The sequence below is a fragment of the Dermacentor albipictus genome, chromosome 3, assembly GCF_038994185.2.
Source record: "Dermacentor albipictus isolate Rhodes 1998 colony chromosome 3, USDA_Dalb.pri_finalv2, whole genome shotgun sequence".
Lineage (NCBI taxonomy): Eukaryota > Metazoa > Arthropoda > Arachnida > Ixodida > Ixodidae > Dermacentor > Dermacentor albipictus.
In genome coordinates, this window is record NC_091823.1 from 106,594,298 (window position 1) to 106,606,832 (window position 12,535).

The 12,535-nt window shown below is 47.5% G+C and overlaps 1 protein-coding gene across 1 annotated transcript in view; it reads left to right on the top strand.

Moving 5' to 3' along the window:
- The window catches only part of LOC135904890 (low-density lipoprotein receptor-related protein 4-like), a 216,091-nt gene that overhangs the window by 65,136 nt on the left and 138,420 nt on the right, over window positions 1–12,535 (top strand). The window lies entirely within an intron of this gene.

Here is a 12,535-nt window from a genome sequence, read left to right on the forward strand (position 1 = left end):
TCGTGATCGCCACGTTACCGATATCATTGAAAAAAGTTTAGAATCATTGCATTCTTCCGGTTATGCAATATGGGACATAAACCTGGAGGTCAACAAAGAAACTTGAGATGTCAATGACTGTGCAGAAAGCGAAGTAACAAAAATTGTTGGAGATAGCCTTAAGGCAGGAAGACAGTGGCGTAGTAAACCGTGGCAACTGATATGCTCGTTGAGATTAAGAAAAAAAAAAGGAATCGGCAGGTAGGCCATGCACGTAATCGATCACTTGTTGCCAATTCATAACAGGTGATTACATAAGCGTGACAGAATGGATGTCAAGGAGAGAGAACTACAGCCGAGGGTGGTAGAAAATTGCGTAATGGGACAAAAATATGATGTTTGTAGGCATAGCATGCAATCAGCTCGTATAAGACGGGATTGTAGTGTGAGGCATTTGTTTTGCAGCGAACAAAAATAGGTTTTTGGTGCTGACAGTAGACACTCGTGAAGGTGCGGGGCCACCTTAGCTGCTGGCACACTAATCAACATGACAATTGGCTCTGAAAAAGAAAACCCCAGTTATGAAAAAAAAGCAACGTTGTCCCAACGCATTGTTTTATTATGCATACTACACTAGAGGTTTCTACAGTTAAGGGCACTTAGTACTAATAGTGCAACGAGCATTTTTCTTTGTAAATAATGGTTTGTATGCGGCTGATTCATTCCAATACACTTTTTTGCAGCAAAACATTCTGCTGCTGGAGGCACTCAACCGCCTGGTGGCAGTAGGCGAGCACCAGGCACGTGCTGTTGAGAGTGTGCCAGAGGTCCAGAGGGCTGCTCTGCAAGAGTAGTATCGGTGCCCTCACTGCTCTCCTGTCGAGCCCACAGAAGGCACCTTATAAAGAAGCTTTCAGTTTAATATTTTGTTTATTATTCAAGAACATGAATAAAATTATTGCAGTAAACATTGTGCTGAGCATATTAGGAGACTTGTAACATGCATTGGTGTCCCTTCAAAATAGGCAAAAACATAAGACAACCTGTGCCACTCTTGGACCATGTAAATAAAAAATACACTAATGCAGCATACACGTCATTGTGCTGTTTGTTCTTTCTATGTGCAAGAATACAGTGCGTGTTGATTAGCCACAAGATGAACGGTGTGTGCAATTCACAATGAAGACAGGAAACAGCAGGAGCTAATTAATACTATCACCTATAGACTGTGCCTATGACTGCAACACACCCCGACTCAAATGTGCCATTACATGCATGTTCGATACCACATATTCTTTAACATTGTCTTATAATTGCATGTACTATATTTCACACATCTTAAGCCCTTGCATAGCACACTTCTGATGTATCCATTTTATAGGCCAAATAATTGTACACTTTGTCCTTTTGTGTTGTATGAAAAGCAGCATCCTTTACAGTCGGAAAAAACTTGAGAAGACACGAGAGGCCCCACCCAGATGACCAAACCGCAGCAGCCGATTGCCTCCACGTCTAAAGAAATAGTCCCTCTCCAACGAGCAGGTATTAGTCTGTCTGGCGGCACGATGTCAGTCTAGAGTGTGTGCCCATCGGTGCAGGCTTGTGTTCACCTGCCTTAAAGTGCAGATTCCGCAGCCTCCTAAAGTTGTATCCGACTATAGAAACACGTAATGCCCTGCACCAGTTGCATAGACTTCTGCAACTTGATAGCACACAATGATCAGGAGCAGAAATCTATAAAGGCATCCAAGCAAAGCTGGCTGGCCACACTTCCATTATGAGGGGCTGTAAAAAGCTCTCGCCAAATATTCCCATGACGTCCTTGAAAAAGAGGTGGTGTTTGGCACTTCTTTAGAATCAAAAACAGATTACAGTGAATGTTGTGTAGGACGTCAAAACAAACTGAGCTTGGTTGTCTGCACAGCATGTAATGGGAGGTTGTGCTTCACATAGGAAACAAACTGCTCTATCCAGTACAATTTTGAGGCCGGTATGGCACCTATTATGTCAATAGTGTCAATATACAAATTACACTTTTCACAGGCCGTTGATTTCACCATTATTTTTGTATGATGGTTCTTTTAATCAGTGCTTGTATAACATGAGCAGGTGGATTTGAAAGCAAAGCTTTGTTTGCAAACCTTCCGACTTCCATAATTGTGTGGCAACCCACTGGCATGGTGTCGAATAGCTCACACTTGCTCGGTCCTGCACCAAGGAAGCCCAATGCTCTATTTGAAGTTGGATCGCACAACAATTCAACGGCACACAAAGAAGAGTAACACACACAGCAAAGCATTCTGCTGTGTGTATTTCTCTTCTTTGTGTCCCGTCAAACTGTTGTGCAATTAAACTTCAAGCTACTATACCAATACACCCAGTATTCAACATCACCAATGCTCTAGTTATTAGGCCAGAATGGTGCACATCTTTGAAATTTCCCAACACAAATGAGCTCTCCAAAAAATCACAAATGTTAAATTTTGCAGCACAGGTGTATGCATGCATGTGCCATATTCTTTACCACTAAACTCACGGGAATCAAAGGGGCAAGCATTAACCAGCCTTGCTGCTGCGAGGCTGGTTAGTGCTTGCCCCTTTGATTCCTGACACCAATGGAAACACAGTGCCACGTTTCAGTAAAGGTACTGCTGGAGGGAGAGGTGTGACAGCGAGGGCTTACAATAAAAATAACGGTTACGAGACATGTTCAATGCCAATATACACTGCATGTCGCTCAGCCTACTTTGGCATTGCAGCAAGCGTTTACTCATTTGAGCATATCACGCTTTGTGTAATCATTGCTGTAAAGCTGCACAAATGGTCTATTTGCTCTGCAATTTTTATTTTTATCATGGTGGGTTAAAGACTCACTTTTCATTGGCATCTGCACCACATTTCTCCTGATGTGTCATTTTGCCTTGGTGGTTCATGACATCTTCACGTACAGAGAGTTCTGCAGAGCATTCGATGTGCATTATTCTACTGCTTAAGAATTAGAGCCCCATTATGAGACGAAATTATACAATTTATCCATCCAGAATAACGCCGCCCCCCAAAATAAGAAGATACACTGAACCTCTGGCACATGCATCGACGGTGAACAGAGCAAACAATCTGAAGTATTTTCTTCATGCAAGCCAACACACTAAGATTCTCAATGCATTTTCATTTCGCCACAAATGCATAGGCACAACCAGCTTGGTGCAACATCCACATCTCGCACTGCAACAAATTGTGCAATGCCTCGCTGTTTCATAGTGCGGCCGATAGATTACGCTTGACCAAAATTCAGCATTGTGCATACTAAGTGACTTCACCAATGAAGAACCCCAAGTTCTTTATGAGATTAGGATTCATAGGTTACTTCACACAATTTGTGATATCCATTTATCTATATATACTTAATTAACCTCTTTCCCAAGAAAGTGAGCCATTTGGAAGGCACCCTGACACACAAGTAGAACAATCGGCAAAAAGTCATCAACCAGCGAAAAAGTCAGTATCATAAGCAGCCGCATGTGAGATGTCGCTAACACAAAATTTAAGTCGGCTACACAGAAGTGACGAATTTGGCAATATGGCGTGTCTAAACATTGCTTTAATGTTAATCACAGTAACGCTGACATTGAAGGCGCCTTAATTCCTACGTACGTTCCATCGACACACCCGACTACGTTCTTAATGTTCCCACGAAGTAGGAAGCATTCTTTTATATATGCCCGCTCAGCCACAGTATTCTGGAAAGCTAGCCACCGCTTACGCACTGCCGCATCGATAAGCGCGTCAGACACATCTCTGACACAGTGGCTAACAGTAGTTTGATGGCGTCCAATGTAACGCTCGGCGCCGACGCTTCTCTGAAAACTACCAGTCTCGTAGAAACGGAGCGCACACATGACTTGCTCTACGACGGTGAGCGAATGAAGCCCGCCATGCTGTCTCCGCAGACGAGAGTCTTCGCCTAGCTCGTCACACAGCCAGCGCACTGATGTCTTCGACAGGCGAAAATGACGCTGAAACTCCCCGTCGGTCATGTAGGTGAACGGGTCCGGACGGTCATACTGACGCTTGCTGCCGCTGGATGCAATGAAACCGGCTGCTGCTGCCGCCGCCATGTTCCCGAGTTGAACTCGGAGGGGGTTTCGCGATGTACGAGTTTAGCACGAGTTCGCCTGTCAATCAAAACCAGAGGTCACGCCCCGCGCGAGGCATGTAACTCTTGTGCGTGCACCCACTACAGTTGGGCCACGCCCAACTTATCTTCCGGCAACAGCGACGCGGTGTCGAGCTGAGAGACATCAACAATCTTGACCGCCGACATAAAACGCGCACAACGCACTGTCATCGGTGATGTAACTGAGCACCACTATCAAAAACAAAGCGTTGACTGTCGCTGGCTTATGCATACATCTTCTCGGGCTGAGATGGCCGCACAACACGGTTTCATGGCCTGCATTGGGGCGCATAGCGCACAGTAAATATTTATCGGCACGTCATTGTAGCTGCTTACAAAGCGTCGATGCGTCGAGGGGGACGACGATGCTGAGGACTCCGTATTGCAGCAGTCGTTTGAGATGGCTGCTCTGTCATCGGTGATGAAACGGAGTCACAGCGTCGTAAACACGATCAGCGTCTGAGAATCGCTCGCTCTTCTAGACCCAGTGCAATGGCATTTCTTCATCACAAGCACTGCGCACTCAACAGTTCCAACACCTCTCTCCGTTCGAAATCTGATTTCATAACTGCACACAAGAGCCCTCACCTGCCAAAATGCGAGTGCTGCGGTGTCGTTACGATATCCATCTGCGATCGCTGCTGGCTCCAGCAGAGGTAATCTGCAAGCACCTTCGACTGCACAACACACTCATATACTGCGTACATGCGCTCAGAGGCACCTTCACTGGGCAAGCGATGACAAGCGATGAATTGTGTCGCTGGGGAAGCACGCACTTTTCGCAATGTATCGCAGAGGCTTCGCGCACAAAGATAAACTGGTACATTTTCACTGAACTGCGTCACTACGCACTCTAAAATAACCATGGAGGAAGGAAACTAAGGAGAGGCTCTACCCCCTCCGCGCGCTAGGAGAAAAGTGTGGCGGAAATGACGTGGTAGGTTCTCATTTTTTTGCTGCTTTTTTATATTTTTTTGCTGTATGGTCACGCCTTTTGGGCCACAATGGCGGCGTTGTTTGAGCGCTCACAGGTGTTGCTCTGGTAGGTTTCGTGCCGTGGCAAAGGCGCTGTGTGGGCGGGTTTGCGTTAGTCACCGTGTCTTGTTGCGCTGTGTTACCTGCACCGTGCTCTGCCGGATGTTGCGCGAGCGCGAGCGCTCCGCGCGCGAGACCACGCGCAGCGCGGCGTGGTTTCGCGAAAGATGTAAACAAGAGAGGAGGGTGGCACAAAAGGCGGAGCATCGCCATGAGCAACGCCAACTTCCGGCTTCACTTTTGCTTCACAAAGAGTGACGTCAGGGCCTCTCCTTAGTTTCCTTCCTCCGTGAAAATAACACACCGCCATTTCGCAGCGACATCCATTGTGTCGTTTTTAGTCGATAAAGCGGGGACCAGCCTAGTGAAGCGCCTGCGATGAACAGCCGTACCGCGGCGCTGCGTTTCTATTCCCCTAATAGAGAAAGAGTGCCCATGACCCTCCATGGATCATGACCGACAATATTGAGAATAGCTCTGCAGCGCCCTTAGGCGACTTATCACCGTATGAACGCCCTCGTGCGTGCGACCCGCTTCAATGTACCGCTTCTAAGCTTTCGCCTCACTGTCGCCACTCGCGGCAAGAAGTGCAAAATTTAATAATTTGCTCGACCTCCGTTTGTCATCACAAATTTCTAGCGCTGAAAACGAAAAACAGATACTTAGAGAAATAAAAATGTTGGTTATTTTATTTTCTGTATTTTAACGTATTCTTTTGAGTGAGAGTGTAGGTGCAAGAATGCGCCGCATGTACCCTGTTCGCATTCGATGGAGGAAAGAAAGATAGGGCTCGAAATAAAAGGAACGCCCTTGACGCGCCCGGGAAAGGCGTGGCAAGCGGCTCGCGGCAAGTGTGCTGACAGAGAGCGGGACAGTCACGGTATCGCTAAGTTGCGATAATCCGTTGATAACAATACGTGGCGCTGGCGCGTTTCGTTGTGCAGCCTTCTGCGCTTGAAACGTGGAAGCAGCGTGCCGCGCAGGGTGCGCTCATGTTGTCATACGCGGCTTTTTGTCTACATATTTTTTTGCCTGCACCTTCGGCGTGTTCCGCGCTATCTCCGTTCACTGACTGCCGTCGAGCAAACTCGGGTAAAACTCGGGTGAACGAGAAACTCGGCACATCCTGCATAGCACCCCAGGACACGGTTTTATCAACTTTGGGTGTAACACGCTCGTACTATCGTATAGTGCCACACTCCCCTTTTTCTTCGCCAATGCCATGTGGCTGGTCAGAACATGAAACCTGGCCGAGCTTGCAGCTTTTAGATCATAATTCATCTTCCTCCCCCCCCCCCCCCGCCCTCTCTATCAACTAGAGTGCTTCACTTGAGCAATACGCTCTACTTACTGATTTCCCTTGACACCTTGCAATGGCTAGTTGTAACCATGCCAGCGCGCTTGTCTCGCGGTATTGCACTCCGACAAAGCAATTGTCGCTTTTTTTTTAATTCCTCAGGGCTCGCCTCGGTTCAACCTCCTACAAGAGCATTGGCCCGCCAAGACCTTTCGAGAACAATTGTTTAGCTACATCTCTAAAGAGTAGTCATAATTGTAAAAACCAGCCTATAATACGACTGCTGCAAAAAAGAAATCGAAAAAAAACAAGAAAAAAAAACACATCTTCAGGCGGTAGTCATTTTTTTCTGTCTTGCGCCTGTCAACCCCATCGTATACCTGCGAATTTCTGAATCTCATCACAGAATGTGATTCTCTGTGGGTCTCGAATTCGTTATTTTTCATTTCAAAACTATATTTTTTTCATTCTCATAGACCGCTGGCTATTTGCTCTACTCGTTAATGACTTGCCCAACGCCCCTAATCTCAACAAGAATATCAACTACAGCCACTTACTGCCCACCCACCTATAATAATGCTACGCACGTTGTTCTGTCGAGATTCGACTCCGCAGCCGGAATCAAAGTGACATCGTGTCCAACTGCCTCCATTATTATCAACTACCTACACGACTAGTTCGCCGAGCGGTAATTACACGCTCCGCGCGGAGACGCAAAGTACAGCTGCACATAATCACGGTTTTGCCAGTAGTGGGTGGGTCGGCCCAGCTCAGGCCGACCTCTCTGCCTTCTTTCAATTAAATTATCTTATCTCTACTGCACAATCTAAACCACCGTCTTTTGGCTGCTTAGCCATCGCTATCATCATCAGCAGCAGCATATATTTATATCTACTGCAGGATTAAGGCCTCTCCCAGTGCTCTCCATTTGCCCCTGTATTACGCTAGCGGATTCGAACTTGTTTAATCATGTGCCTGTCAATGTTGGTTTTGTCGCCCGTTGCGCACTTAGCGTTTTCTCGAGCTTGTTTGTTAGCATTCAAATACTTGCGCAATAGGTCAGTACCGGAGAATGCAATAATCGCACGCTTTCTTTATTCAAGAACATCGATAAGCTGCAAATAATGACTTGTTAGTGCCGGCCATATACAATTCGATCCTCTACCGCAGCGGTGGCGATATTTGCGCAAAGCTACAACTCTCGGGTACTCAACTATGACACTCACAGTAACGAAACGGTCAGCACTGAAACAGCACCAAGATGAAACTGCGGAAACGCGGACGGGCTAGATATATTAGGTGAAGAACACTGTCTGGTTCGAGGAAGGAAAAGAGCCCATTTTCTTTTTTAGTCACCAACTTTACCGTCTAATACAGGGCTCGCACAGCGACCATATTTCAGGAGGTAGGAAGCCCTCGTCACCACCTTTATACAAAAAAAGTTCTGGGAGAAAGAAGATCAATAGATAAATCTTTATTAGGAAAGAATAACTTCCTGCGATGCGACTCACTTATCCAGTGCGCCTACATGGAAACACGTGCTGAAGACTACAACTGTCCTAGGCATAAAAACTGAGAAGACTAATGGTCCACTCCCTGCCATCAAACAGCCAGAGTCAGGTTGATGTTGCCCACCTGCAGCGAATGACTTTCCTTTCTAAGCGAAGACAGCGCGTACTCTCTAAGCGTCCCCTTCCTTCTATTCATAGCCTCATACCTCGCTTTCGGTAATCGAAGTATAATGGAGCCCTCTTTCTGGCAAGGAAATTAACACGCGCCCCTGCTTCTCGTTTTTTTTTTTTTTTTTACTGTGTCCTGTACTCATTTTTACAGGTCAAACATTTTTTCGTGGAACTTCCCTAATTGGCCGCCTGTAGTACGTGTCTGACTTGTACCGCTCCCTCCCTTCTGCCATGCCTATAGACGATGCGACGTACATCGCAGTATAAGACATGGCTCATGGCACCTTGACGTCACTAGTTCGCTAATTAATCAGTGACTTAAACAGAGCAATCAATAAACAGCAACGACAAAAAAATTCATTAAAATGCTGGAATTTGCTCTCTCGTCCCTTGCGTTTAGATTGAAGAAATGGTATTGTTGACTAACAGTGTTTCACGTCCAAAAATGTCACAGATTCCACGAGAGGCACTGCAGAAAATTCCTGTACATTACTGGTGACGACCTGTGGTTCTGGAGTGTCTGCTTAAAGAGCGGTATACAGTAGCATTGTGGTCCCTGCGACTGGCACTCGAATCTTCGGCCTCACGCTTAATATCACAAAGACGTAACCACTCAGTCAACGAGGCAAGCCCTAGGACTAGAGAAAATCAAACAGCACGGATGTTCAGAATATACCATCGCTATTGTTTCCAGTGTGGCGGCTTCGGGCTGATGAGCCCTTGCATTTTCAGTGCCGCCAGCTAAGCAAAGAAGCTCGATCTAACTGAACTGTCACGTGATAGAAAAAGATGAGCCAGCTGCTTGACTCCAAGAAGGGTGCGTGCCTACGTGGCGTCGGGGGAGGCAAACGAAAACAAAAGCCGCATAGCGGAACATCAAGACGCCGACCTTTGGCTCTACGCATGCAGTGCCGATTCCGGTTCTTTGTTCATTGGGGCCGACCAATCTGGGTGGTCGGTAAACCAGCACGACCAGAAAACCTCGCTCGGGACACCACAGCCGTATACTTAGAAGCCGTAATGCTGTGACCACAGATCAAGTTCGGTGGCACACAGATAAAAGTGGAGACGGTAAGTGAGGATACGCGTGGTGAGCTACAGAAAGAGAGCAAGATTAAGCACTACGTGCTGACCCTAAAGCATAATTAACACGAGGGGGATGGGGAAGGGGACTGCGTCAACTAATTTCTCCTATCCATGGCACAAGTAAAGTCAACCAACCATTAGGCGGACGCATATTACACGCACACTTGCGTCATTAACTTCGCCTCTCGCTTTTGTCGCCGCTTTGTTGGATGCACCGTGGGCATAAAATCAAAGGCGGGAGAAAAGCAGCATGCAACAAATAGAGATACCAGCAAGAAATCTGAAAACCACCCAACACATCAGAAAGATAGTCGCCATGTGGAGGGAAGAAAAGGAAATATCAATTTTCCGGTAATTAGCGAAGTCGTTAGTTGCTTCCTAGCATCTTCGCACTGTTTATCTCGTCGTCGAGTCTACCACCAAACTCGCTGTTCATACGGTGTCTACACATTACTGCGTCGTCGACTTCCTATCTCGTTCCTTGCCTCTCTGTGTTCTCGTCGCCTGATAAGCGGTTTGCGGCCTCACAGAAAAAACCCCTCAGTGATCACCTCCGCTTTTTCACTTCGGACCTCCGAAAGCGTCTTCGCGCTCTATATGCTCCAGGGACCGCTGCTCTCAGCTCTGGCGCGTTTTCGTAACAACGATAAGGTTCATCGCTCACAGCACCCGACAGAGCACTCTCTTTATTGCATGCCAGTGGCAATCGCTGGCGTTGTTTCTGCACAGCAAGCAATAAGTAAACAAGACAAGGGGAAAAAAACGACAGACACATTAAAAACACGGCAGTTTTCTGCTGTCTACAGCGCCGCTTTTGCAAAGATGATGCTTTGCGTAACGCGCAGAAAAAAAAGATGCGGTGCCAGGGGCAAGTGGCGCGGTCGTGATACTAATTACATGCATCGCGGGTCTCTGCGCCTGCACTCTATCTGGAACACGCGCCTCATGATAACGTTCATTAAGGGCCGACTGGCCTCTCCACCCACGCCAGCCCACGGTATATTGAATTCCTCGTGGCTATCAAGAAAGGCTACGGAATTCGCTGACTGAAAGGGAGAGCACAAAATGCTGTGTGCAGAACGGAAGGAGAATTTGAGGATCGATTTGCAACTAATCGATTGAGACCGCGGCGAAAATGTGCAACAAGGGCGTTTTGTTTTCGTGCGGCAATTAGGACTCGCTTAGCAACTCGGCATATTACACAGCTTGCTCACTCCCACATTGCTAAATCTTTGTTAGAGGCCTTGTGGATCTAATAGGGATTTTACCGTTCGCTGTTCGCTGAACAGCGAGCCACCGCTCGCTGTTCACTTCCAGTGGAAACTGTGCAATGGTGAGCCGGAATAATGATGAAGTACTCAAAACATACAAGTTTGTGCACATGTGAAGCATTGTATCACACTGAGTCGAGCAGCCATGAGCGAAGACGGAGACTAGGTGATCGTATATATTAGGAGGAGGGCGGTTGCTGCTGGTTCTGATAACTGGTTCTCACTTTTCGTGCTCTTCATCAGGCATCTATCGTGTGTTTTCGATAGCGTATTGCTAGTGTAAAATCTGCTCACATGACTGCTTCTTTAGAAAAAGCGGCGCTTTCAAGCGAAAACACGCATGCCTGCCCCACTCGCGCGGCAACTGAGCGAGATCGTTGTTCACGCTACAGTGCCTGAGGGGCCGTCACTTGTTGCCTGTTTGGCACGAGAGGCAAACTGTGGTTCTTGGTAACTAATTAAGTTTCTCAGCATAACAATACACACAGATCTCGCACTCTACGTAGTCACATTTCGTTCATGGAAGCGCCTGCCAGTGCGACGGACAGCCTGCAATCAAGAACAGTAATGCACACCGGTGTTGGCATCGCGCCATGTCACCGCTTCACACTTCCTGTGTGTGCGCTGTACTAGGCTGACTCACTCACGTCAAGTCGGTATGGCCACTAGTAATTTATGAAGGCAGTTTCCTTATTCCTACTTGCCTACTGTGTAGTTCAGGTAGTGGAAGAATTCGTCTGTTGTGCCTAAATACGGTGGGCCGTACGAGGTCGACACCGCCTCCAACTCGATATCGATGGCTGGCAGGAGCTCTATGCTGCGAATTTAAACCTAATAGGTAGGTTTATGCTCATTGAGCGCCAATAATTACAATAATACACACTAGCGCTGTTCCTGCTACCTTCGCGCCGTCGGTGCGATGTTATCACTCGCGGCGAGCGATCGCACGGTGATCGGCAGACTGAATTTGTTGGCGTCGTCTGCACGAAAGTTTGTCAGACTACGACCCACTGTCGTCAGTCACGTTGGCATACTAGTACAATACTAAAATTGCTCCCACTGACACAGTCTGCCAACTAGGCGGCCCAATGGTGGCATCGGCGTGAGGTAGAGTTCTTGTCGGAAACGGTGTCGTGTCGGCCTATAGGCTAGAGGTAATAGACGTAATCGCGCGCTAATCGCATGTCGTCGTCATTTTTGCCAAAACCTTCCACCAAAATTCCTACCGAAACACAGCACGAATACCGCGTCGTCAGCACTGCACCGACATTGCGAGTTCACGTCCGCGTCGACTATGCTGCAATAATAATAATAATATTAGGGGTTTTACGTGCCAAAACCACTTTCTGATTATGAGGCACGCCGTAGTGGAAGACTCCGGAAATTTTGACCACCTGCGGTTCTTTAACGTGCACCTAAATCTAAGCACACGGGTGTTTTCGCATTTCGCCTCCATCGAAATGCGGCCGCCGTGGCCGGGATCCGATCCCGCCACCTCGTGCTCAGGAGCCCAACACCATAGCCACTGAGCAACCACGGCGGGTAACTATGCTGCAAGCTACCCGCGCTTTTGCATACACGTGCATTGGCCGCTCCACGATCCACAAACGCCGTACAAAACGTTTCCGACACTCACCTGTACAGCGTCTGCGCACTTAGAGCATCCAAACGCGGATTGCCCATCAAACTGGGCGCACTTGACTATATTTCTGGTGCGCGCTTGGTATATTGCCACGTTGTGGTGATGCTGAAGAACACAATAGAAAAACTGCAAATCACCAAAGTAACTTTCAATTAGGCGAGCTTGTGCCCGCGGAACTAAGTGACACTCGAAGCACAGCGATAGTGGTGAGCACAGTCGCCGATCGTAGAAACCTTATCAGCGGGTCAAGCGCATCGGCTTTCATGCATGAGTCGTCGAAGGTTCCAAAGTATAATCGCTGGTGCCCGCATGTCTTCCAGAAAGTACCACACAATTCGCGTCGCGCCTAGAATAAGACTACATAAT